Source organism: Helicoverpa zea, chromosome 13, assembly GCF_022581195.2.
Source record: "Helicoverpa zea isolate HzStark_Cry1AcR chromosome 13, ilHelZeax1.1, whole genome shotgun sequence".
NCBI classification, from domain to species: domain Eukaryota; kingdom Metazoa; phylum Arthropoda; class Insecta; order Lepidoptera; family Noctuidae; genus Helicoverpa; species Helicoverpa zea.
This window is the reverse complement of record NC_061464.1, coordinates 6,623,473-6,651,375: the sequence shown is the minus strand read 5'-3', so window position 1 is coordinate 6,651,375 and position 27,903 is coordinate 6,623,473. Positions and strand designations below refer to the sequence as shown.

The window sequence follows — 27,903 nt, the reverse complement described above, 5'->3', positions numbered from 1 at the left end:
ATGTCAAACTTGTACCAATTCATCTTGATTTAAATACAAGTCGTTAAATAGGCATAATTTATAGATAATATCAATAATCTGTTTTGCTATCAATTTACCATCATCGAAACTCTTATTTCGATTTATATCTTTACGTTAACACAGTTATCGATATGTAAAGATTTTATCGATACATCGATTAATTTGTTTAATGAGCAACACTACATTAAGACTTTGGGATGGATGATCTCATATTTTTTTATGGATTTGCTTAGACAGTAAAATGCAATCATAGTATCGTAATTAATCACTCACTATTTCAACTAATCGTATTGTAAAAAAGATAGGAAAGCTAGACATTGATAGGAGATATTTTTAACCATTTGTGGCTGATCAAAATAAAATAAACTTTATCTAGCTTACGTAAGATACTATATGCATTATTCCTTAATAGAAGACAATCCTTTTAAAGAAATACTTCATGACAATAGAGTGAAAGTGAAATCTTAAGCTAATAGCATTTAAGTATATAAAATACTCCTAGATGTCATCTTACAATGTTGAAAATTTATACACAAACGCACATTCACGTCTATAAAATAAGCTTAGAAGATACATACCAGTCTTAACCTAAGACCTAGTTGTCTAACAATAGCCAAGCATTGTTCTATGAAATCCTTTCACCAGTTCATTAGATATTACGATACAATCAATATGTATGCGTCCTTGAATCAACCACAACAGCCTCCAATCATCTTCCTAACCGCAGGCATTTGCTTAACCTCTGTGACGTAATTCTTTACTTATAGTATAAATATAGAAGTGAGTTTGTTTGTCATATGTTAACTATCAAAAATAACAACAATTTTGATGAATTTCGAATGGTATTCTGTGGACGTTTTCGCCAAATAACGTCTAGACCACAAACAGCCAAAAACAGAGATTAAATGAGAGATTTGGTGAAGAAGACTCATTATCCTCCTGCCCGACCTTAGAAGTCTGCAGAGCATGTTTTCCTCTTTCAAAACTTCTGTATCCAACAAGTGGCATTCTTTCTAACCATATCGTCTTTCACACAATCTATCCATCGTTTCTTTGATCGGCCTTTCCTCTATATCCATCCAATCTCATTCTCAACACCTTCCTAACAACATGATCCGATCCCATTACACTAAAGACGTCTATAACCACTGCAATATTTTCTTCTGCAAGTATATTCTCTATCACACAGGTAAAACCGTGAAGAAAACCTATCTAAACAATAAGCAGTCTCCAATAAGACGTTATTCCCCACACTTAATTCTATTGTTAAGTAATACGACTCTTTGGCCCCATCAGTAGTCCGGCTTTCTCGGTCAGAGGTCTAGGTTCACATTCCGGTTGAGTTTATGGATGGTTTCCGTCATTGTCTAACGCGAGAAGAATCGACATGTTGTCTGCTATCGCGGTATAATCGTCTGCAAAAGGATTAAAGATTATTACTAAGTATTGTTTTTATTTGTGCAATGTAGCATAGGTTCGTCTTTTTTCAATGTTTAATTAAAAAAAAAAACAGTGATAGTGGCTATTTTTGAGTGTGTGAAAAACAATGAAAGTGGCGAGATTTGAACTTTAAGAATTTTATTTTGACTTAAGAAAAAATATTAAGAAAATCCAAGTATTTTAAGTTCAATGTTCCAGTGTGAATCCAAGTATGTTGACTCCACAGCTGATTATTCCTAAAGTCACACTGAATACCACGGAAAATCGAATCGATTTCTAAGACCAAAATCCAATTAAACGAGCCAGTGGATTAGATATTTCGTACATGACAGTTTGACTTCCCGGTTCCAATATGAAACAACAGACAATAAAACCATCGTGGAACATATAAATTATTTACTTACTTCACAAGCCGACCAACACTTTCATCTCCACATGTATTATTACCACTTTATAAAGGAGACATCGTTAGTATCAAGTTTCTTAGACAGTTTTAATTTGAATGAATAATTTCAACAGGTTTTCCTTTCCTTCACATTGCAACAATAATACGGGTCCCTTAACCACTTTCACGTTTTCACTTGAAATTAATCGAGCGTTTATAGAATCAGAGATTTGAAATATGTCTTAAAAGGTTTTGACAAATGGAATCTGACAAAAGGTTTTGTTTGGCAAAGTAGGCCTTTTGTGACATACCTTTCGCATGTACAGGTTAATTGTGAAAGTTGCTTAAACAAAAGACGAGAAAACAAACTCTTGCGCACAATACGCGACAACTGAGGTGGTCTACACAATTGTCGGACCACCGTTACGATAGTTCGGACACACAAGTTGTCTTGTTTGATTAGCGTCCGTAGTTGGTGTGTTTACCCTACGACGCATATTCATTACGTATTTTGGAGTGTCATAGATCCAGTATTTGGCTACTTGTACGTTTTTGACGTTTGCTGTGTTTAGGAAAGAGGAAGTGACGCTCTAGAAAATAAACGTTCTTTCCTTTCAAACGTAATACAATCACTTTTATGTTTCGCAAAGCTCTTAGTCATGATTCGTCTACCTTACCTACTTACTAATATTCAATTAACATGTTCAAATGAGATAAAATTCTGTGAAGACAAAAGTGGAATCCCTTAAGCATTGTTATGGTAAGCACTTAACATTAATTTGCATCTTCAAACCAACTTATTAGCTTACCTCGAATGGTCATCAGTCAACAGAACAATTGTTCGTGGCCAATTTCTAATTTCATTCAAACGACAGATGTTTGAGCCAATATTTGTTGAACGGTACTTTTTAGTTCCAAGCGGTCCTAAAATTCTGTTTGTCCGAGACGTTCGTGTCGTAATTCGGACCGATTGTCACGAGCACTCGTGCGCATTGTCAAGTACGAACTTTACTTAAAATTTTACAGTATGTACACTTTTTCGTATGCGTACTTGCCTACTAGCAAATGGTAATTGAGATGTTTGAAAAATCAGTAGGTATTTACATATACATAGATTCGTGAAAATTTTCGGTTGGTGCTTTGACTTGTTGATTTTATGTTACAGGAGAAAATACTTTTAAGATAAAAGAAGTGTTCTAAAAAATGTCTAACAGTCTAACAATGACCATTTAAAAAATCTTAAATAAGCTGAAAGTAAGTGGTCATCTGTGAACCATGCAACGTGCGTATTTTTACAAATAACTGAAAATTTAAGTCGCACCGACTGTTAACTCTTTTTTTTTCTATACAGTGTGCTTGCCTTTTCAATTAGAATCAGAACTTTACTCTCTAAAAATGTAGGTATTTCGCATGTGCTTTCTTTCTTCATCAACCACAGCTTATTTATCAAACTTTTTCCTTTGTCCCGATTACACAACGCTACCATTCTAATGAACTGCTTCAAAAATTGTCATTGACAATTCAAGGGGTCCGTAATTTATGACAAGTGTCTCTCGAATCAGGTGCACAATGATTACAATACGAAATATTTCGCAGAGGTCAAGAGGACCCACTCTTGTTAATATTCCGTGGAGTTTCAAATGTTTGCTTTACTGTTTTTTCAAGCCTTTTGTGTTATGAGAGCGTGAAGTATTGGGTGAGCATCGATGTTAGCGGACGTAAAAAGTTGTGGTTCTAAAATTTTGATTAAATTATTTTTAGAGGCTTGTTGCTGAAGTTTTCGTAATTTCCTGCTACAATTATTTCTTAGATAAAGGGAAGTGGAAAAGCTTATGCATCACCATTTGCGGTACATAGCAGGAGAGAGAGTGCAATTATTTTGAATTTTGGAAGTTTAAAAAAAAATAGAAAAAGAAAGTAAAGGGTTTTTAAGTAACTTCATTTTTTCTAACCAAATCGCCCGAATTCATATTAAAGCTACTAAATGTATCTATAATTTAATCCCAAACTGAAAGTAGAAAACATTATGTATACAAACATACCTACAATTACAGACAACATGCTAAGAGGTCCAACTACACTGCCTTCTTTCGAACTAAAAACTTGATTTATTACAATGTAACGTCTCAATTTGAGTTCTAAAAAAGCGGCAAGTCTAATTTATTCGTTGTAGATGGAAATAATATTCGTTCTCCGTACAATATCGATGAACGATTAATATTTATACGCTGACATAGCAGAGTATAGACACATCAGCCGTCAATCATGGATGAAGAATTGATAGTACAGTCGGCTACAAAAGTATATGAACACGATAACAATTAAATACATACAAAGGACCTTATACTATACAGGAATCTCCGACAAGTAACCTATCAAGACTACAGATTAAAATGACCTGGACTTGGAAGAATCTGAAAAAGTCTCTGAAAGTAACTTTTAGGTAGGTACCCTTAAGATTTGCTGGGAAGGGCAGGCTTTTTTGGTTGCTGTCTTTTGTACCCATGACCATCAAAAACTTCTAATTTTCAGCCTACTTTGAACTTTTTATCTTTTATCTATCTTTAGATTTTACTGTTCTGGTACTTTGTAACTTTGTCTTACATTGTGTTAATAGAGTTATGTAGCTGACTGTACATACTTGATAGCTTATAGTATGGCCAAGTATAATGTTTTGGCGCTAATTTTACATTGTAATTTCCTTGTTATACACCTGTCTGGTAATGAGATAGAAGTCGTGGGAGAACATCCTTTGAATTAGTTTCTCACGTTTTTCTTGAATGATATAAAAGTATTTTTTGTTGAACTATGGTCACTTGAGTATAGGAGAAAGTGAAGGTAGTTTTATGAGTCAGGCAGAGGAGGTTTTGATGTAGGAAGAGTTAGAAAAGTGGACGCTATAACTCTCTCCTTCTTTTGTTATGTTCTGCCCATAACAGCTTCATTTGTTTTGAAAGACCATACGTGCCAGACTACGATTTATTTATGTTTTGACATAGTATAATTCTAGCTACACATACTATTAGCCGGAACCCATTTTGACTTGAATTTTTATCTACCGATTGTGTGACGGAAAACATGATTTACAACGGAATACATGTTTAGAAATAGGATCACCAGTATTAATATAATTTCAAATTGCTTGCTTGCTTGCAAATCTAAAGAAACAATTTTAAACTGTCAATAACGAGGCCATTTAAATTCATTGTCAGTAAAACAAAACAGTTTTCCCATACATTGTGTTAGAAGGCTCACCTCATCATCTACCCGTTGTTCTGATCTTTAACCCTCCACACATTGCTACATGCGCGTCTGATTGCTGCCATTTGTAGGGTTAGGTAGGTACCGCAAGCAGAATCAATATGGTGTCTAGTAAATAATCTAAAATGCCATAAATTATTGCTTTCTCTTCCCTCACTTTCTTGTGTGATATTGCTGTTTTCCGCGGATTGTTCCTCATTTTCGAGAATTCAAAACTTCCCGCAAATGGGTTAAAAGTAGCCTATAGCCTGCCTCGATAAATGAGCTACCTATCTTACACTAAAAAACTTTTCAAAACGGACCAATACCTCCAAAAATTAGCTTAGTAAACATAGCTCGTCGATATTCTCACAGAATCTTAGCGAACTGATACTTAATACTTTTACATACGAATAAAGACCACACCTTGATTATATAAAAAAAAAACTGTGAGAGACAGAAACTGTAGACAGTATGCCGCCTAAACAGTTACTCAAACTCATCTGACGTAATATCTTAACATTCATATTTATCAATTTTGAATAACATTAAACATCAGACAGTCAGACTTTATTCTACATAGGTAATCAGAGTCTATCAAAATTCTAGACAGAAACCATCTAATTAACGTTAATTCAAAAAATATATCCTCAAGTCTTTCTACTTATATTAGCTTTAAATATAACCTTTAAATAAAATAATATTTACCTACCTACAAATGCTTACTGTTTTTTCCTCCTAAAACAATCGTGCATCGCTTTTTTGTTTCTTCATTAATTCCTACTTGTTACTCAACGTTGGAAGTTTTGACAAGTATTGTTAAATTAGCTGATGCGTTAAATTGTAATTAATTAACAGCCGCATCGTAATCATATTTGAAACTAATGTTACTTTGTGGGGCGCTAAAACGCTGCTTAGTACACAAACTACCATTGATTGAGGCTAATATTAAGCGATATGTGACTGTGAATAAGTAGCAGGAGGTAAGGGAAAAGATTGTGAAAGTGGTATGTGGCAAAATTAAGCAGTTAACTCTATAGCAATGTTTTTACGTTGATATCTACTCTTCATAATTTATCATCACACCAACTCATCAACCATCACAGTTCCGAAAATCTGCACCAGCAGCATTTTAGCCACCCTACACAATAAAACTTTTTGCGTTACCCAAACACAATTCAGATGGAAATCCACATCAGATCCTGGATCATAGGTTGTACAATTGTTATTTGACATTGGCAGCTACGAGCCACGTAACTACAATCAAACAGGTAAATATAACCGTAAGTATGTGTTATTGTTAAACATTTTTAGTAATATTATAGTCACGAGGAGTACTCACGAATGTGTAATAATGTTTGCCATGTGTTATTACATTATATTCACGGCTTAAGAAGATCAAATGCACTTGTGTATGAACATATTGAAACTTTGTGCATGGAATTGTTATTGTTACGATTTCATTTAAAACTCAAAAAAACTCAAACTTATTTATTTCTACGAATATGGGTACTTACATGTGGATCTTATATTATTTAACAAAAGGAGCATTGACCATATCCTGCCACAAGCCGTCGTGTTCCGTCATAAAAGGCCTATGACGGAACACGACGATTTTTAGGCCTTTTAAGTAGATAAAAGTATGTTAATGCTCGTGAAACAGTAGTTGAGTTTTCAAATTAGTAGTAACAGATTTGTTGGGATGGTTACATCTTATGTTATGAATGAATAAAAATGCAGACGTAAATAAGACATGTAACTAAACCACCAGCCGCATTTTCATTTGATATCGATTTTCTATACCCAAAAATCTATAATTAGTTTAGTTGAACGCATAATGCAATGCCTTTTGTCCCACTGCTGGCCACGCGGTAGCTGTCTAACTGTGATCAAACAGTGAAGTTAAAATAAATCTGATTTTGGAAATCATTTTATAAAACACCACTCGTCATTTATTTGTTTATCTAAACACCTCAATTTTTGCCATCAATAAGACATTTCACTTCAAATCGATAACAAATGAAGTCATAAATATCGATAGATTGATTAAACATTGCGATACCGAATGACTTAAATATCAATCTATTTAAGTGTAGGCCATAACGTATGGTAGAATCAAAGTGTTAGTAACGTTACTATAAGTATCGACACGTATATTATAACTACATATAATGCTAGACCAATAAATATAACTAATCATAACAATCAATTAGGTAGATTGCGATAGATTGGATTGGTACACTTTCTGTTTGGGAATGTAGAGTTAAGAATCACTACAATAGGCCTGAATTTATTTAAATGAGTTTAATAGCGTGGGAATCAACTAATTTTCTAATTGAGTGCACGTTTCCTTTAAATTTTGGTTAAATACTGCTTGCTAAAATCTATATTCCTGAAATCAAAATCCAATACAATAGGTTCCCAATTGAAAGCTGGAATATTTGAAAATTATTCCTGTTTTTTTCTTATAAATATTGAAATTCTTCAAAGAAAGGCAGAAACAAACAATAGTTTAACCCTAAACTGAAGTCAGGTAGCTTCTTCGGCCAAGTTTATGGATAGTGAAATTAGTATTCCGTCATATCCAGTAAGACTGGAAGCCGCAAGCTATTTGAGAAAAGGCTAGGCTGCAATGTGTAAGTACGGAGGCGGCAATGAGCATTGACTTTTACTTTCACACAGTTATAAAACTTATCTTGACTGCATATTGTTTTACTGAAACAAAGCATGCGGCATAAAATATTGTGCAGGAATGTTCTTTTGTTTTGTATAAATGTCACTAACGTGTAACTTGGTAACCTACCAACATTTACATTGTATTACATTATTGTATTTAACAAAGGTAAAAACTATTGCACGGTTTAAATGCGAAATAACTCAGCATTTACCTAACTTAATAAACTTAATTCAATTTTTGTATACGTGCCATGTCTACACATTTCTAACTCTGTATCAAACAAAAAACCAGTTATCTAATATGTTCGCAACTCTCGATTGTTTTGCGTTTGCGCAACGAGGAGCGTCCACTTTCTGACGCGGGATGTGGGCGCGAGTGTGTGTGTGAGAATGTGTGTACATGTAGGTATAGCGTGTGAGAAAATGTGTGGTCTACATATGGAGAACTTTTATGTTTGATGAAGCCTTTTTAGGACACGATTAGGCTTGAATAATTGTAATACTGGCTAGGTTTAGTTTTTGGGTGGTCATTACTGATTAAGAGTGAAATAAAATATTAAAGAAGACTAATAAAAAAGTCAGATATCGCCAATTCCATTAAATAAGCGTGGTGATCAATGATATCTTCATTTTATGAAAAGTGATCTATGCCCAATTTCAGTACATACTAAAATAATGAATAGGCCGAAAATAATTATATAAGTAGACAGAGCTTAGAAATAAAACTAAGAAGTTTGGTCACACAAAATTTATTGGTTACCAAATTATTATAAGGCTACTATTCAAAAATATACCGCTATTAATATTAGAGTTAAAAACGCAAGCATTAGTTAATTTAATTGCATATTGGCGTACTAGATAATGTGACAAACAAGGCTATAAATTAAACTAGAAAGTGATTTGGCGAAATCTAAACCGCATACGTTTTTTCCTGTATGTTATATGTACTTAAAATCTGGCCATGGGCATCAGACATACCTACATATGTATAAGCATATTAATTATAATGTAGACAAAATTATAATAACCATTATTTATTAGCCTAACTATCTAGAAAAAATAAAGATATCATTGAATAAAAGTAAAAAAAATATGATGACAAATAGAGCAACTTTGGTGTCGAAAATTTTGACATGCGCGGACAAAAAGGCCACCAGATCACAATTATCTATTTAGAATGTCAAACGGTTTTGGCACCTATGACAACTAATTTCATAACACTATGCACTTATTAAAAGATCTTTATCACACAAATTGAATTTTAGAATAAATATAATTATATTGTCTTCATAATTGGAGCATACTGTAGGTACGAAATCTTGTGTTATCGCAAGACAAGTTGCTCTACTTCGCCGGTAATATAATTTATTGTGAGAATTCAACGGTGGTAGCCCGTGAAACCGATCATTGAGTAACACAATTATAATATAAATATTAGCCGTGCCCCGCGGCTTTGGCCGGATTTCTACGCCATAACTTCACTTAACAGGCACTTACTAAATCGAAGCTATTCTAATAAAAATAAAACTTGTAAAGTTAGGTAATAAATTAGGAAATAGTATCGAAACTAGTTTCTTTACGACGAGTACTATTACTGGTTATTTTGTTTTAATAACATAATACATTACGTCATTAATCTTCGAAAGGGAATTAAAATGTGTAGGTAATTAGTACTTATTGTCACCTTCGATTACATGTAGGTACCACCTGTTGAAACTGTACATGCATAAAATATGTGCGCATTTCAAAGCAAGTAGGTCTTTTAAATATTTATTTCAAAAGTAAAACAATCAGAAAGAACAAATCGTCAACAGAAAGAAAGATTCAACTTTTTAATAAGCTCGACATGAAATGCCCATTCATCATCATCATCATCATCTCAACCATAGGATGTCCACTGATGAACATAGGCCTCCTCCTTAGATCTCCACAGATGCCCATTATTTGCAAAAAAGTGTCATTTATCCATATACCTATATCACAGCATTTATCCATATTTGCATATATCTATACCTACATGCAGTGGTAAGGTACTTACCACTTACACTTCTTTTAAACAAAACCAATGGTACTATCCCAAACTAAGATCACACGCCAATTATATAAGACTCATTAATCATTAGCATAAGGTTTTAAATAGATTAACGTCGAATCAGTAGTTCCCGCGATCGCGACAGATGGCGTGACCTATCACATTATTACTAATTTATTATTATTCTGTGGATTTTCCCACGATGTTTTCCCTCAGAATTTAGGTTTTTATATGATTGAATTCATGTCTTTTCCAATGTATTTTTGTGACTAATAATATATTGATTTTGATAGTTGTAACATTAGAATAACCTACTTAGGTAGATTGTTAGGTATCCGTGTACTTTATGTAAAGATTTCCCCAGATATGCAGAAATTGATGGGAAATCCGACTTCCTCCACTTAACTCTAGATATTCTATATTCTGGATATTCTAATCTTCTTCTTTCTTGATTCCTTTTGACTGAGGGTCGTGATAATGGTGTCTCACCAACATAGTCTTCTAGGCCTCTTGATCAGCAGAGTGGCAGAGTGGCTTGACTCATATCGATGTACCTAGTTCATCATCAAACGTCTTCAGCGCTTCTTAGAATGGTATTGAATTCTTTATTCAACATGTGACTCCTTTACGTCACTGATAGTTTTACGACAACGAAGATTACACAAGCAGTCTATAGTATAATAATCCTTCAAGTTGTGCACCTGTTCACGAACTTATCACGGTCACTCGGAATAAGAGAAACACACCCACTATACATAATTGTAAAAGCCAGTCCACACGGCGCGTTGCGTCGACGCAGCTGTTTTGCTGCGTTTTTTTATACCCATAACCAAAACGAAGTGGGAGGGGTTTTACTCTTTGCGACGTCAAAACGACAGCATTGAGTTGTTTGTGCGTTGAAAGACTGAATGCAATGTTTTGACCAAATGCTTGCTGCGACTGTGCATCGTCGCTGAGTCGATGGAACGTTAAGACTGAGTCGTAGTAACGTGATAAGGCCTGTGTGGCGTGCGTCAAAATATTTGCGTTCCGACGACGCAACGCGCAGTGTGAACCAGCTCTAACACTCCAAGTCAATCAATTGAACGAAATAAGTTCGCGAGATGGCTAGCACTTCTCAACTTTATTTACTTTGACTACGCAATAATTAGTTAATACATATGGTAATTATACAAGCATAATATAACATACAGCAACATTTTATAATAGACGAAATAGTTTACGATACATTTGATTTACTGAGCTTAACAGTTGTCTAATTAAAAGTTAATATTGAATCTTGTGAAACGGTGAGAACGATTTAAGTAGTTACTTGCGAAATTGCAAAGAAGATTTGTTGTTACACCTATAAAAATGTTACGCAACTTACTTGGATATAGTTTGATTACGTATGTGTGTATAGTAACTTTCAACTAGCTTTTGGTAAGCTATTTTATGTCTTAAATCAGGTCGATATGACGTCAAACGGTTTTTATCAAGGACGAAACAACGCCATTTGGACCGGCTCGGAATAGCGAGCAATTTGGCAGATCTCGAATAAATTTTTATTTTGGAAGGAATAATAGATTATTATATCAGGTTGTATGACTGCCTTGTCTATTTATTAGGTACAACCTACTTCATCATACGGTTCGATTCGATGAAGAAGTGAGCATCATTTTGCATGATGCTATCAACAATAAAAAAGAGTGTGCTCTATAAAATCTAATACAAACAAATAAACTAGACCTTTCTTTCTCCTTGATACAATAACAATAATTCCATGAAATCCCCATCAAACAACCTTATACATCATTATCCACGATAACAATCCGATTTTTAATTTATTCACAGCTTATAAAACAATCGATCAGTTCGCCGCCTCTCTCGATCATGATCGATTACTTGTCGCCTCTACGATACGACGGGGAATCGATAAATTAATCGATACGTAGTACAATTGGTTTGTTCCCATCTGCTCCACGAATTCCTTCCCAACAGTCTAAAGCGAAAAAAACAATTCTTTAAAAATCATAAAATCCTTCCCCCGAGCACCAAAAAAAAAAAATTAAGTACAGACAGCACAAAAATATAGGCGAGTATATAGTTGGCGTATATTGTTATATGTTGTGTTGTATACCTACGTCAAAACATCTTTAACAAAATAAACAATAAATAATTTGGTTCATAGGCCTTTTATTTTGATGACGATACACAAAAAATTTTTCAGCTATTAGCGGAAGGAATTTGAAGGTATATTTCAATTTACTTATTTTCCACAAAATTTTGGACCCAAGTGAAAGAAATGTACGAGAACTTTGCTAACATAAAACAATGGATTTAGAGCAAATAGAAATAAGCCAATTAATCGATACATAGTACAATCGCTCGTTGTGTTGTAATTATTTTTTGTTCATTTGTTTCGTAGATTTTTAGAAGTATTCATCATATTGGTCAATGCTTTTGACATTTGAGAGGAAAAGTCTGTATTGTTATATGACAATTTGTTATTAAATGAGAGAGTATAGTTATTATTGTTGATAAATGGCGAGGTGAATGTTAGTTAAGTATACGGGTGATATATTGTTGTTAAGATTTCTTCTTTGATTGTAAATAGTTAGGAAAGTAATATTGCTTAGAAGTCTATAGTTTCTCTACAGTCTGGATTCTGCCGAAGGCAATAAGCAAATTTTTTTTTTTTTTTTTTAATTGTTATTTACATATGTTTGTAGGTAGGTAAATGATTAAGTTTGTTTATTAACTTATCTATTAATATCGTGGCCAATAAAATCGATTGTAAATTATCGGTAAAAATAACTTTAACCCAGCAAAATCTCAACTTAACCTAAAGTCAAGTTAGTCCGTAAACTAGGCTAGGTCTAATCTAATGTTATTTTCTGTATCTCTGATTATACAGCATGACATGTATAAGGGCTTAAGAAAATGTAATTATGCTAAGGAGACTGTATTCTGTATATTACTGTTGTGGAATAAACGTTGATTTCTTAAAAACTGGTTTTGTCATACCAATCTTTTATTGAACAACATTTTTTAAAGTATTGAGAAGTACTTTTTATTGTTTTCCTCAAGATTTTTTGTATTCAAAATTTTGCTCAGTTTTTTATCTAAAAAAAGTTGTCAGTTTGTTTCTTATGATCTGTTTCAGATTTACTGGCAAGGCAAAGGATTTAAATTCTAAGAAATCGGTTACCCGTGTTATTAGTACGCAGCTATGGTATGCAGAAAGTAGAAAACCCCTTTGCAGCATAGAACTATAAATACGATAGAATGTAACTCTTGCACTCCCCAACAATAATATTAAATTTTATCACAAAATTAACATAACAATCACCAAACAATTTGATTACAACATTATTATTTAAGCCCCTCATTTCTATTATTGTGGCCGCAACAAACTTATGGGCACTTAAAATTAAGTTCCTACCCACAAATGAGCTTAAAGATTTTAATCTTATTTCCAAACAGTGTTGTACCATTCACAGTGTTTCCCAGTGAATTATCTAAGTAATAAACAATAGTTAACATTACAGTACTTACAAAACTTTAACTTAAGCACCTGTGTACGACCTACATACTAACATAGGTTTAACAACAATATAATATAACATTACAGCTACGCTTTAACAGATGTTGTACGTAAATCAATTTTTCGCAACAATGGAATACGATTTATTTCTAAAGGGATTTAGTGTGCATCTCGCGACAGTCCAATAATCATCTTTAAAGTCAGACTATAAGGCATCAAATCGATTGCAGTGAGATTAGCTGATAGAATTTTATTGATTTGTACAATGTAGCGTAAGTGCTTTACTCCTGTCATTCAAAACTTGCCCTTATTCTTATTGGCACAGAGTTGAAACTTCAGTGTAACATAGTGTTTATACGATGTTATTGGAAGTAATAAAAGGTAACAATGTGCACTTGCGTCCACTCGCGAAGCTTGAATGCTTGCGCCAGATTTGAAGCGAAGTGGACTAAAAGCAATGACATGACATTGGTTTCACATTTATTTTAAACCTAACTTTATTTTTTAGAAATATTCAGAAAACTATGGAATGAATATGCATGGCTAGAAAGGATTAAATAAATGAATGAATGGTAAAAAAAAACAACTAAAAATAATAATAATGCATGTCTGAATAGTTATGAATTAAATAACAAGTTTATATAAGCTAACACACATTACGAGTTCTAAACCAGCATTTATTAAGTGCTATTTAATCCATAAAACAGATCAGATAACATATAGAATTATACCGCACTTAATTTACACTACTAACATAAACGGGCTACCTATCACATAAGAAATCAACCTCGATTGATACCGTACTCATTTAAGTACAGCACTGGACTCATACAAGTATACTGTACTCATACAAGTACAATGAATAACAATTAAATAAAGATTATGCAAATCATCAGACGGTATAGACATATGCTAAAACCTTGACATGTATTTAATGCAGTGTGTAATGTTAGTTTTGTTTTATAGTTAGTTACTGTTTAATTGTTTAAATAAAAATTATAATTGTACGTTAGTATAAGTTTAAGTATATAAGTAATTTCAAGTTGGACTCGTTTAGGCACAACTTTTGTGGATGAGATTTTCAAAGAAAATGTTTTGTGTAATCTTAGGAATTTGCAAAAGATATGAGTAACACTAGTATTTCCGTGAATAATACCTAATATTTATGACATTTTGTAGATGGTTTCCCAGAAAAAAAGTCAAAATTATTTCTGACATCACTCTTTCAAATCGCTCACGATATCTCTTTAGATATTATTATCATATTCATTGTCTTTATCCGAACAAGGAAAATAAGTTAAATGCTGTATTCATTTGTTTGTTGATTGATGAATCGACGCGCTTGCTCTTCTGCATACTGGAAACTTTTTAGTCGGCCGATAGTTTGTTCGATCGCTTGATAAGTACAGAGATGTATGGTAGTATGCTTATCCACACTTCTCCACAGCAAAAATACATAGGAAGTGGTGAAGGGCAGACGTTTTGTGTGACTTTTGTACATCTAACCTTAAAAATGTGCCTTTTTCAGCTTACTTTGAATAAATGACTTTTATCTTTATCATACCACGACAGGATTATGTTTTTGGCCGTTCTCAGACCTACTTAAAACTTTGATTGAATTCTCGGTTTTCATTTGTTTTTTTAATGATACCATCGGGCCAACTGTCGGCCGACTGTTTAGTCCGTTGTCTGCGGTTACTTAGAACCTCTTGTGTATACGAAAGGTATTTATATTAGCACTGATTTGAACTGACAACCGTATGGAACCAGCTGAGTCTTTGTATGAAACGTTTTATAATCAAGATGTGAAATGCGTTATTATTTTGGCAAGTTTATCGAAGCTTTGTTTTAACTGTGACGAGTATTTAGACTGGGTATTCATTGCTTGTCAAAATCGTCATATCTTATTGCTGGTAACATCACTGGACCATGTAGAAAAGCGTAGTTTGAAAATTGGCCGACACTTTAAAGCCTACACAAATATTACTAAAAAAATGTAATGTTCATCATCATTTGCCTAGCCTATTAACAACCGTTTGGTAGGTAAACCAGTGATTTAACAAAATACTTAAAAATAACATGTTGATTAATACAAAATTATTAATTTAACACAACCTCTCATCTTAAAACAAAATGATGAGACTTTAAAATGTTAAGTACTCATGAACAAAAAAATATATGATTAATGATCACTCCATTCCTATCTCTATTCTGTCGGCCTGATAAAAAGGTTGACAAAGGATATTGTATGGAGAGAGCCTCTCTATTGTTGTTTGTTTTTCGCAAACCACAACGCAATGCGGTGACAAGTTGTTGACTTGGGAGGCTGTCACGGTCAGAATGTAGCTCTACTTTAATTTTGTACTGTAATAAAATATTTCTTAGTCGAAGTGGTGGTTATTAAATTGTAGGTACCTAATGCATAATTAAATATGTATTTTAGTATGGCCAATTGTACCTAACTATGTAATAATGTATAGGTGTACTTCTGTAAAAAAGAAGAAACATCTTTTTATTTGTTAAATTTGAAAAATTCTTTCACTGTTAGAAAGCTACACTCTTCCCGAGTAACATAGGCTATATTTTATCTCAATACAGGCAGTAGTTCTGACGGGACGAAGATAAACTGCTGGAAATCGACTAATGAGCAATAAAATAATTATGTATTTTACTATAATCAATACAATATATTAACTAGCAACCGTAAACAATAATTTACAATTTCGTAATCTGAACTGTAACCAAACAATTCGTTACAAAAACAGAATTACTATTAAACCCCATAACTTACAGTAGGTTTTATCGATACAAAATTAACACCATCACCGTTGATAAATTTAATATTCAACACTCAACTTTGCCATTCAATTTTCAACCTTACACCTTCGTAATAAGGACTATGTGTTTGACTGTTGATTAAAATTTAAACAGAATTAAACGCGAGTTAAACGGCTGATTAGATGCAGGTAGACTTCAAGCAAATCATGTTAAAATAAACATGGATAATGTTTGACAGGCTTATGTATGGCTCTCGAAGTATTGTATAGCAACTGGTTCATTGCGTGGCAGGGTACACATTGACTTATAAATCGTGCCTTTGTGCCGTTGATGTATTTTATCCACGTAGGTATTGTCGTGAGATATTTATTTGTTGCTGTAGGAAGTCTTGGGTTGGTTCTAATGTTGGTTGTTAATAAAATTATTTGGTCGTGAGCTGTAATTTTAATTGTTCGATTTTGATGATATTTTGTTTGTTTGTTAAATGTAAAAGTTGTTTCTAGATAATATACCAAAGATCTAAATACAAAATCTTGAACATAAAATTGAAATTAATTTAAGCAGGTTTTTTAACAGATAAGTTAATTAATAATGCTAATAATTCCATTACAAATAAATATCACCTTAAAAGTTACTACCTACTTTTTACCTCCAATGGGTAAAAATCATAATAAAAAATATTCTTCTCATCTGAGTAGAGCACGTTACTCACAAAACAACCTGCGAGAACAATAGAACCTATAGTGGGCAACGACTTAAGATTGCATTTGAAATATTCACAAACTCATTCCGCGCCCGTCTGTCTACCTATAACCATGTTACGACCACACTACAATCATTACAAAACACTGAAAAATAACCCCTATTGTCAAGACAATAAGAGCTATGATAAGTTTAGAAAAAAACTTGTTTGTGTCGAGAAAACTTTTCGAGTGTTTGCTACTTAAAAATTTATATATGCATAGCTCTATGACCTCCGATAGCCGTAGATCAGTGACCCACAAAGAATTGATTTTCGGCCGTTTCGGTTCCGATAAGTATTAATTTGTCATTTAAAAAGTCAGTGTTGAGCTATTAATATTGTTGATGTTTTAAGTTTTTTGTTTTTTGTTGCATATTTGTGTGATGATGTTGATTAGAAAGGTGTGAGTCATCATTGAATTTTGCTGTGTTGGAAACTAGATCTAGAGGTAGACTTGTTGTCATGCAGGCTTTATAATGTAGGCTTTGAAGAAACCTGTATTGGGTTTTCAAAGTCCAATTTGAGATTGAAGCCTATTTTATGATATGATAGAATTAAAATTCAAAATGTTTTTGTTGTTAAGGCGAATGAATTTTAATTTTTGAAATGTGTTAAACAGTTTACTTTTTCCAAAATGAATTAACATCATTTTTTGCTATATTAGAGTGTATTAACCAATATTTAAAAAATATATGAAAACTAGCAGTACTTTTACTCGATTAATCTCGACTTTCGCGCAACTAGGTGCGAAATCCCATCTCATAAATCGAGATAAATTATTACAGTCCCGCCTACCAACCTACTACAGAACTGCCTATTTACTATCAAATTATAATTCTGCTACCATTTCCAAAAGCGGTCAAAACGCCGTTTGTTGTCATAAAACAGTGGGTGCCTCAGCATCACAAACTTTAATGTACCATCATTTAGCAATATATTAGCCACTAACCTACCGACATTTAAGTAGCCACATCATATTTTTACTATATAAGTATTAATAAATTAATTAAAATTAATAATGGTTAAACCTAAACTTGTTGTATAACCGAGGATAGGTTAATTTTAAACCGCTTGATAAACTTCAAGTTAATTTACAACTGTGTTGGGAAGATGGTGCATAATTATGCATTTGGTTTATGTTGTAATTTTTAGTTTTACGAGTGTCATAACATATAAAAATATTAATTTGTGTCTTTCGTTTGTAATTTTCTTTAATAATGTTAATTTGACACTTTTTTATATATTGACGAGAAAATCTTGAAGATAGCCCCATTTTGAATACATCTAAATTTTTTTGTTATTTAGCTACTTATCAATATACACAATAATTTATATTTTCACATAAAAAAGTAAACTATGTACAAACTTCTTGAAGTACAAAATAATTTTTTATTTTACTATAGGACCACTCTCTACTCTAAACCAGTTCCAAAACAAATGATTTCTAACAGTCCATATTTTTAAAACACAATTTAGAATCAAACAATAAAATTTTAAGACTATAATAAATTATTCTTTGACAATAGTTTATTTAAAGTTTACACCCAATTTACATAGGATTAAACACATTTGTGATAAAGTGTCGCTTTCATCAGTAGAACATAAAACATACTGCATTTATTGTAACGAGGAGAGAATATTGAGAACATAATGGTCTTTGTGATTGGGGTTAAAGATTAATTCCTAGAGGATTTAAAGTTCAATGAATTTCGTTTCTTCGTAAAAATAGGGATCAACTAATCTTGTATTGGGAATGTGTAATGATACAATATGAATATGAAGATAATGAAAAACTATTACGATTGTGCTTTCCAAAAGTCGAATATTTTTTGTGCTGCTGATTTTCAATGTCTTTATCTATAGCTGACCATATTGTTAACCTTAATTTCGTAAAACAGTAATGATTAACATAATTCATCATCTTGACTCTGTTATTCGTTAAAATACGAAGGACCAAAACCATAATTACCATAACCATTTTTAAGTATCTCATTCAAAATTCAATATTATAACTTCAAAATACTTTTTACTCATTAATGTCGCTATCGGATTTCATATGACACCGGCCACCATACCTCAAAACTATAACCATTAGTTAGAACAATTTGTATGTTAAACTACTCATCTGATTGCGTATGTAAACTAAAGAAATTATTTAATTAAGCCCCCTATAGACAGCATTTATTATTCATTTGTTTAATGTCATTTTGTGACCAGTATAAGATGAACCATTGGAATCAAAAATTCTCGGTATATATTTGTTTAGTATTGGGATGTTCGAGGTTACATTTAAATTGGGCGTTAAAAAGGGTCGTCATATGGCATAATGTCCTATTATTTGTCGTGTTTCTCACTTATACTGTTGTGTCAACGGGTGGCAACGGAAAAAATCTATACGCGACGCTTTGAAACTAATATAAGTCCAAGTAATTGCTTGTTACTCGATTATAATGAAAACTTTAAAAGAATAGTTTAACTTTTAAGTTCTATTATGTAAAGTTTTGTTTTAACGAGCTTATTTAGTTGCTTTAAATGTGGGTCGGGAAATACACGTACATGTTACTTAGCGGGGTTTCTTTAGAATAAGGTTGTACATGCTTTTATTAGGACATAAAAGTTCTTTGAAGTCGTCTTTATTGCTATAATGAGTCCAATTACCTGTGTTGTACTTTGATTTTCGTTTTATTTCTTTGTAATTAGATATCTAGATTTGGTATTTGACACTCATAACAACGGTAACTACGGAATATATTTCAACTATGTTGTATTATAATTGAGTAGCTGCTTTCTTGGGGATTTACTCGCGTTTTGGAGGAAGTTCTTCGCCTATGCAGATAGAATTTAGCCTATGTTACGCTGTTATAGTGTAGCTTCCCAACAGTGAAATAATTTTTCAAATTATATCTGTAGTTTCGGAGCCTGCAGAGTCCAAACAAACAAACAAAAAATATCTCCTCTTAATTATAATATGACTAGCAGATGCAGAAATACAGTTACTACAAAGTTTTCCAAAGCGAGCCGTAGGTGTAAAATTCGTCAAAAACAATCCAGTTTTCACCCTCCGTTTAGCTACATAATAGCTTCCAGGATAATAAGAGGGTGTGCGAACCGGAAAACTGTCCAGACAGGAAATAGATTTTTGAAAGTTCCCATCAATGGAAAAATCTGATTTTGCTACCATGTTTCGGGGAACCTGTTCGTAGTTGGGTTGCTTTTTTTTATATGCATGTTTGATTTTGGGGATGTATCGACAATTCGTGGAACGTGAAAGTTAGGAGAATTTAATTTCGGTGATTTTTCTGGAATAGAGAAAAGATTTATTTAGTTATTTTTTTATTTACTTCATCTGACAAAGTAACAGGTGACATATCCTTTTACGCTTAGGTACCTAGATTAAGAAGAATTTAAATAAGTACAGTTACTTAGGTAAGTGGTGGTAACTGCGAGGTGATCTGAAGTTAAGGGTTGTTCGAAAGAGATACCGCGGCCCTGGTACATAAAAGGCCTATGACGGAACACGACGGTTTTTAGTCAGTAAGAGTCTGACACTCCCTCACCGCTGCTAACCCACAGCGTGAGGGGTCATTTGATGATTTTTGACGTCGTTAAAAAAAAAAGTCAAGGGTTCCGTTCAATACATACAAAACACTCAGAAATAAAAGTTTAAAATCAAAAAACATTATAAATAATACTCGAAAGCAACAATGAAGACCTTGAAAAATGTTCATTAAAAATCATGGCACACAAATAAAATTTTACAATACCTTTTAACCCAAATACTTGGTTTACCATCAAAGGGTACCATGGTACTTATTTGGTACCTTTCCGTTATAAATGAAGCAATTTGCTATGTTGTATCGTGAAATATTGTTCCTTATAAGAGACAATGGTGCTATAAGTCAGTGACAGAACGAATGACGAAGTAATGGTTCAATTTTAAAGAAAGCCATTGGTAATAAAATGTACTGTATCGGTTTTTGATGGAATATTATGGGGTAGTTTGTATTTTGGTAACCTACATTGCACATTGTTCGGATTGGTGGCATCACGATTTAATATTTTACCGGTTGGCCATATCGTTAACTTGACCATTTTCTCTTCGCATCGCAATAACATTTAATTTTTGATTATAAAATAGAGTGATAGACAAAAAAACAGCCTTTATCAATAAAGGCCGTTATCAATGGTCATGTTTCCGTAGATCCAACGTTTATCTCATTTTGTATATTTGGAATGTAGAACCATTTTGGTACACCTTAAAAATAATTACTATTATTTACCTAGAGCAACAGATTAAAACTATACATAACATACAATACCACAAGGCCACTTCGAATTATTTACGACAAAACTTTTAATTAATCCACCGCGATTAATCGCCCAACAATTATAATTTCAGCATAAATCTGGTGATCCTTGATTTCAATCGGAATTATTTCCATTGAAATAGCCAACTGGTACAAAATAGGCATATTGTTTCATGTAAGACAATGGCCGGTCGTTCTATAATTGTGAAGGTGCACACAGCCCAATTGTGGCTTAATGACTGAGGCTATAAGCGTTAATCGTTGATTTTGTGGTCATACCAAGTCATAAGCGATAGCGGTAAGAATTTTCGCTTCATTTTTGAAGCAATGGGTAAATAGTTCCTGTTAAATATCGTTTTTAGATACATCTGTATTGCTTTAAAAAATGCTATCTAAATGTTATCTAGATTGAATTCCAGGAATCATATCTCACTAATATCATAAACGAGAGAGGTCTGGACGTGTCTGTCTGTGAAAGAAAGTGTATGATAGCATGAAAACTACCGAACAAACTTGGAAGAAAACTATCCAAATGTGGGGTAATAGTTCTTTCAGGACGAGGGTATAACCATAAGAAACAACTGGTATTATTTGTAGGTGTGGTTTAAGAAAGTCCATTTTACTCTTCAATTAAAGTCACCATACTGGCAATTTATTTGTATTTTAAATATAAGACCATGTCAAAACGCTTTTCACTTCAAACTTGGCCCACAAACTTAATCGTTAAAATAAATCTTGATACGATAATGCCGGACTAACGACGGAGGATACAATGCCGCGACAATCGGCCGCGGTGCCTTTCATCTCGACACTTTGTCTCCTGTAGTCAGCTCGAAACGCATTGGCGTGGGACGCCTTTAATTGGCCCCGAGATATTCGTAATTATTTAAATGTTTTCGTTGTGTCGCCGGAGGGCCTTTTTTGGGCCTGATAACGTTTGAGTGAATGACGGAATTTGTAAACATGCTTGGTGATTAATTTTGAGCAAAAAGTACGCGGTTTACTGAGATCGGCATCGCTAAATGAGTTTTTTTTTGGTGGAATAGTTTGTTTTGTTTTAATTAGAAATGTAGCTCGGGTGATATATAATGTTGGTTTGTATTTAAAGATTGTTGTCTTGAGTATACTGAAGCTTTTGAATCAAGTTTTCAAATTTTTTGAAGAGTCCAGTTAAGAAATGAATTCCAACACATCACCCAAAATTTAACGCCGATACTATCACTACCACCCAAAATGTAGACAAGACGACTTAAGCAAAACCAGTATAAACAACCAATTATAAATAAAAAAATAAACTAATCAACGGCCAATCTACACCTGCATGACTACATGACTATTGGTTTATCAGATGCCGCGGTAATCTGCGAATTTCGAAAGAGGAGCGGCACTTTTGTTCTTACATTTTTTCAAAATCACTTTTTAAAATTATCGTCGTACGAATCGATTGCGCCAACTGCGGCTCGATCAGAATTCACACGGTGCATCTCAAAGGATAGCTTGAGTGATTGGTCCGCGATTTAAATGTTGCTTTTTGTGATTCGATGATAGAAGATTGCTGTGTACGAGTACTTTGAGCTTGTTACGCACTCAGATTGTTGGAGTGTTGTGCAGTGAGATTTGATGATGCTTTTCTCTTTTCACCCTTCATAGGAATGATATTTAGTTATGTAAGTATGAGGCTGTTGTATCTATCAGGTAATAGGTACATAGATAAGACGCTTCATGTACTAACAAAAAAACGCCCTTACTGACGAATTTTTTTTAAGTAATGATTTTTGTGTAGGAAAAGACACTAGATATAAGATGCCATAGAGATGAAACATAGGTAGGTACGACTTCTCTTCTTGAGTACCTTACTTGGACGCTTTTTCCAAGGAGAACCAGAATTTGTACATTACGAAACCCATGTAATATTCCTATTTGTTTACAACGTAGGTAAAAGAATTTACGACGGTATGCGAAACATCACAATTTTCACGGTTTAGTCGCCAAACTTCAGTGATTGGTCAGTTAAATATTGGATGTACCAATTACAAAGATTGTTTATAAAAACAATGATTTCATTGAGAACTTGTGTAACTAATGTATTTTATGGTCAGACTGTTTTGTTTTTAGATACGGTGGTAGATAGGTACCTACTGATTTTGTTATTCAGAAAATCTATAGGAAAAAAACTGTGGTGCGGCTTTCTTAAAAGCCGTTCCTTAGTGCAGATTTTTTATGAGAATCCGTCACTAAAGCTAAGCGTCCACTAGTCATAGTAGTAGCCACAAGATGTGCGATGCGTACGATGCGGACAGGTGGACGCACTTGTTTGAGTTTCTATATAAATACTACTATACTACGATCCGTTGCGTGCGATACGTCCGTTGCGTACGATACCGACAAGTGGACGCTTAGCTTATGGAATGACTTATGTCTCTGAGTTTGGGGGTCAGTCTCTTTAATTAAAATTGTATACCACTCGACGATTGTAACAATACTATTTTTTCATTTCAGATACTTAAAATCGCGAAGTGAACATCATTTCAAGATCTTCGGGATGAGTTAGAAAAAGGTAAGTTTACTTTATACAGCAAAAAGTGTGCATTGTACATTACCTAATATACATTCTATAGGAATTTTCAATGACTATAGGAATTTTCTAAGCTAGCTGGATATGTCGATTGAATAGTGTGTGTGAAAATGTAGGTAAGTATAACGTATTTTTCATTCATCTATGGAATTTACCTCTCCTTTATGGCGCCTGCCAATTTACTCAAAAAATTAAGAAAATTATTCGAATCCTACCATTTGTTCGTTGATTGCCGTTAATAAATTAATGAATTGTTGCTCCACACAAAAACACGGCAACTAAATATAAATCTAACAATCACTTCGTTAATGGACTATAAAAACATAAAACCCGTTCATTGAATAAAATAAATAGTTCTGATTGTATCCCTACCGTTAGCTTTAGAGGTCCGTGGAATAAGAATAGAAGTTCGATCTGGGTAACTAGTTTTAAGACATACTTAGACTCCATTCATGCTTGTATTTTTAGGTTTCTTTGTGGCTCTTGATCTGTATTTGATATAAGTTTCTTTTAAAAGGAAAACAAAAGAAATTGAACTTTTATTTTTTGAAAAACAACTGTTTTAGTAGCGTTGTTAAAACATTTTTCTATATTTTTTTAGAATCAAGTAAAATATTAATTATAATTCCCTGCTAAGAATAATGTATCCATGACAATTAAATCACCTACTAAATGATCTATGTTTCTGTTTCAATCGGCCTCCGATGACCTATTAGAGGTAAAATAATTATATAAAAAAAACAACAGTTATGACTGATACACGCTACCGTTAGGTTTTGTAAATCCAAAGGCTAAGAATGGAATTCTAATCTAGAAAACTAGTTTCCTTATCTAAGCTAAATTCCATGCATGCTTGCATTTTAAAATCATATTGTTTAGGAGAAAGGACATGATTTTTTTAAAATAAATTAATAAATAAAATCGCTTGTGACTCATGCTTAAAAAATCCGACTCGATAAATAAATAAAAAATAAACAATTTTAGATAAAGATAGGCTTCACTAATGACAAATTTAAATATTATTAAGGTATTTAAATTTAATTATTTGTTGTTTATTTTCTAATATTTTTATCGTAAATTCTTTTATCTGGGTTAAAATTATAATAGAATAATCATTTATTTTATTTCATCTAGTATTCGTGCTTGACCACAGATCTAACAATAAAATTGATTGCGATCTGCCCATTTCTTAGTTCTTATTTTTTTATCGATCTTATCTACCAGTTTAGAGGAGCTGGTCTCATGGAAGAAAATTTAGAAATAGGGATTCAAATTAAATTGGTAATAGACCACTAACCTAATAACGTAGTGATGTTACGCTTTAATAAGATATTTACGATACTTAGTGATGTGATATCTGTATATCGATAATTATTTTTAAAATAAATGTTGTTAATTAAATTAACTGCGGTTTAGAATTGTGTGATTGTATTCGTTAAATATGAGTATTTTTTGACATTTGAACTAAAAAGTAAAATTAAGCTTTCAGAGGAAAGGTAAATATTACAATTAAAAAAATATTATAAATATGGCCTTTTCAATCAACTTTCATAAAACAGACACGAACTTTTCTTAAAAATTGCAATATCGTGAGGTCAACCGTACATTATTTAAGGTTACATGCTCTATCTGCAATTAAATATCGTTTAATTGTTATAAAAACGATATAAATTAAGACTGTTATATTTTATAGTTTCACGTTGAATTAATTCTGCACGACTGACTTACTTTAAGGCCTCTCTCGATCTCTCGAATCTCATCTATCAATATCAATACGAGGTTCCATGCTAGAAATACAATAAGGAAAAAGACGCTTAGAATAATTATAAGAGGTAAAATTATTTGTGTATGTTACATTGCTGTCTCTGACTGTAATTTTTTTGATAAGTAGTGTAATTTTCATATTTATGATTTCTCATAACAAATTATAAAAAACGGTTCTTCAATACACTACAATAAATATCTGACAGCCTTGGAATCTGGGCTGTTCCTATTGTTTTTACGAGAATTACTTTATGAATAGATACATAATATACTCTCTAGATACAAGGACATATAAAATTCCCTACATTACCTATTCCAATAATCATACTGCCTCTAATCCCATATAATCTTAACCTCAAACTATTCTTAAACCACCATTTACGGCATCACTAGTAAAGAAAATGGCCGACTAAAGAGTTCATGGGCTAAGAACCTATCACTACTTAAGCATAACTGTGCCCTTTGAACCTCCTAGCTCCTACTTTATGGAGCAGTTCTGAACCGGCCCACTTAGTGTTCGAAGTACTTAGAATTATACTATGTACTAACTTGAACAGTTATGAACTTTGTGTACAAATTATCGATATAACTGGACAACACTAGTTTAGTGTTGAAGTTTTTTTTCGTGTGAAAAGAATGTCATAACATTTTTTTAAGATCCAGTTAGTTATCTAATAGTTAAGGCTATCTGCAGGATAAAGTCTGCTTATAATTTCGGCCATATATTGCTATCCAAGATATGTGAAACCAAAAGTTAACCAGTGAAACTTGCCATTACTGTTTTTGTTCATCATCATCAGCGGTTATTTGTTGATAAAAATATCTGAATGAAATGTTAAAATGATGCTTGAAAACCAGCCAATCAATATAGTAAATAAAAACAAACAGAAAAACAACTACTTTATTCAGTAAAAGTCGGAAACTGTAATCGTATCCACACGCCGTTCACATTTACACATTTTCCCGAAACCAAAGGATCTAACCGAATAGTGAGGGGAAAGAGAAAAATAAAAAAAAGGTATCGATATCGGTTCCCGATCTTTGGCTATTTGCTAATTACTACACCGCACGCGCCTTTGTGGCTTTTCTATCTAATGGCAGACTTACAAAAAAGTGTCGGTTTTCCTCCAATGAGAAATAGCTGAAGTTTCGAGAAAAAGTTGGGTTCACGTACGTAAGGTTTTGGAATGGCTTTGGAGAAATAATTTAAAAGTATTGTTTTGGTATCGATATTTTTGGGATGAGAACAACAATATCGATTTTCGTTTAGCATAATCGATAGAAAATGTAGGCATTCAATATGAATAAAGTAGAAGATTTTAAAAGCACATTTAAATATCATGTTCCTTTAACTCTTAAATCAATCAACAGTGTACTATAAAAACAAGCAATAATAATTACACTCATCATCTACATTTTGCAACTGTCAACATACATGTTCGCACGAAACAAAAGACAACTACAAAATCGTTAAAAATCGAATCATTAAAAATAAGGTGTCTATTCTAAAAGCCCAACGACAAAATTTCACCGAGTTCATCGACATTATAGGCAGACCAAATGTCGCCGTATTCGTGAGAAAATCACAAATATGTCGAACGTACAAGTTGTATTAACATAATCGTGTTTCGACTTCATAAATTTACGAGTGGTGTCCAAGCGGCTTTTACATCGGCTTTCCGAATCGTAGGGTTAAGTAGCCGGTTGTTTCTTTTTTTTAATTTATAGCCACTTTTGTTTTGTTGTCGCGGTAAAAGGGTTAAATGTTATTCGCGTGGTAAAGTGATAAATTGGTTGCGTAATGATTTTTTTTTTTTAGATTATAGTGTTAAATATGGTCATGTTTTGTGTATGTCGTGTATTTTTTTTAAACAATCGAAAATTACATTGATTTTGAAACACTGCTTAAAAGTGGGCGAAATAGCTTTTTTTCTTTTTTTCTAAAATTATTGTAAAAAGAAAGTTAGGAATATAATGGTAGCCGCGTTAATAATATATTAATGTGAGAATCTCAATAAATAATTGTAGTCCCAATGATATACAATGACAGGTTTTTAATGCTGTTAATGTTCTAAGTTTCCGGATGACACCAACTTAGTTTGTAGTTTGTTTATTAACTTATAATTTTTCCCACGGAAGATTATGTTTTGTAGGTCAAAAATATCGTGTTATGCCATCTTTTATAAAAATGTATGCTTGTCACTATTTCACTGATTTAAGAGTTAATTTTATATTATGCACTGCATTATACTTTTATGCACTCCATTATATTATGAAGGTCGTTTGGAAGGTCTTAACCTCTTTTAAACTGCAGTACCATAGACAATGTCATCCTAAGAAATGAAAGAATTCAGAAAATATATAATTTTATTTTAACTATAATAGATATTAAACCAGTAATCATAACACTATTTTGA

General features: G+C 32.8%; 1 protein-coding gene across 1 annotated transcript in view; it reads left to right on the top strand.

Moving 5' to 3' along the window:
• LOC124635557 (transcription factor Sox-5) overlaps positions 1 to 27,903 on the top strand; it is a 282,618-nt gene that overhangs the window by 77,973 nt on the left and 176,742 nt on the right. Inside the window, exon 2 of the mRNA XM_047171473.1 lies at positions 23,647 to 23,704. The gene's annotated coding sequence lies outside the window, so the exon portion shown is untranslated. The remainder of the gene's footprint in view (positions 1 to 23,646; positions 23,705 to 27,903) is intronic.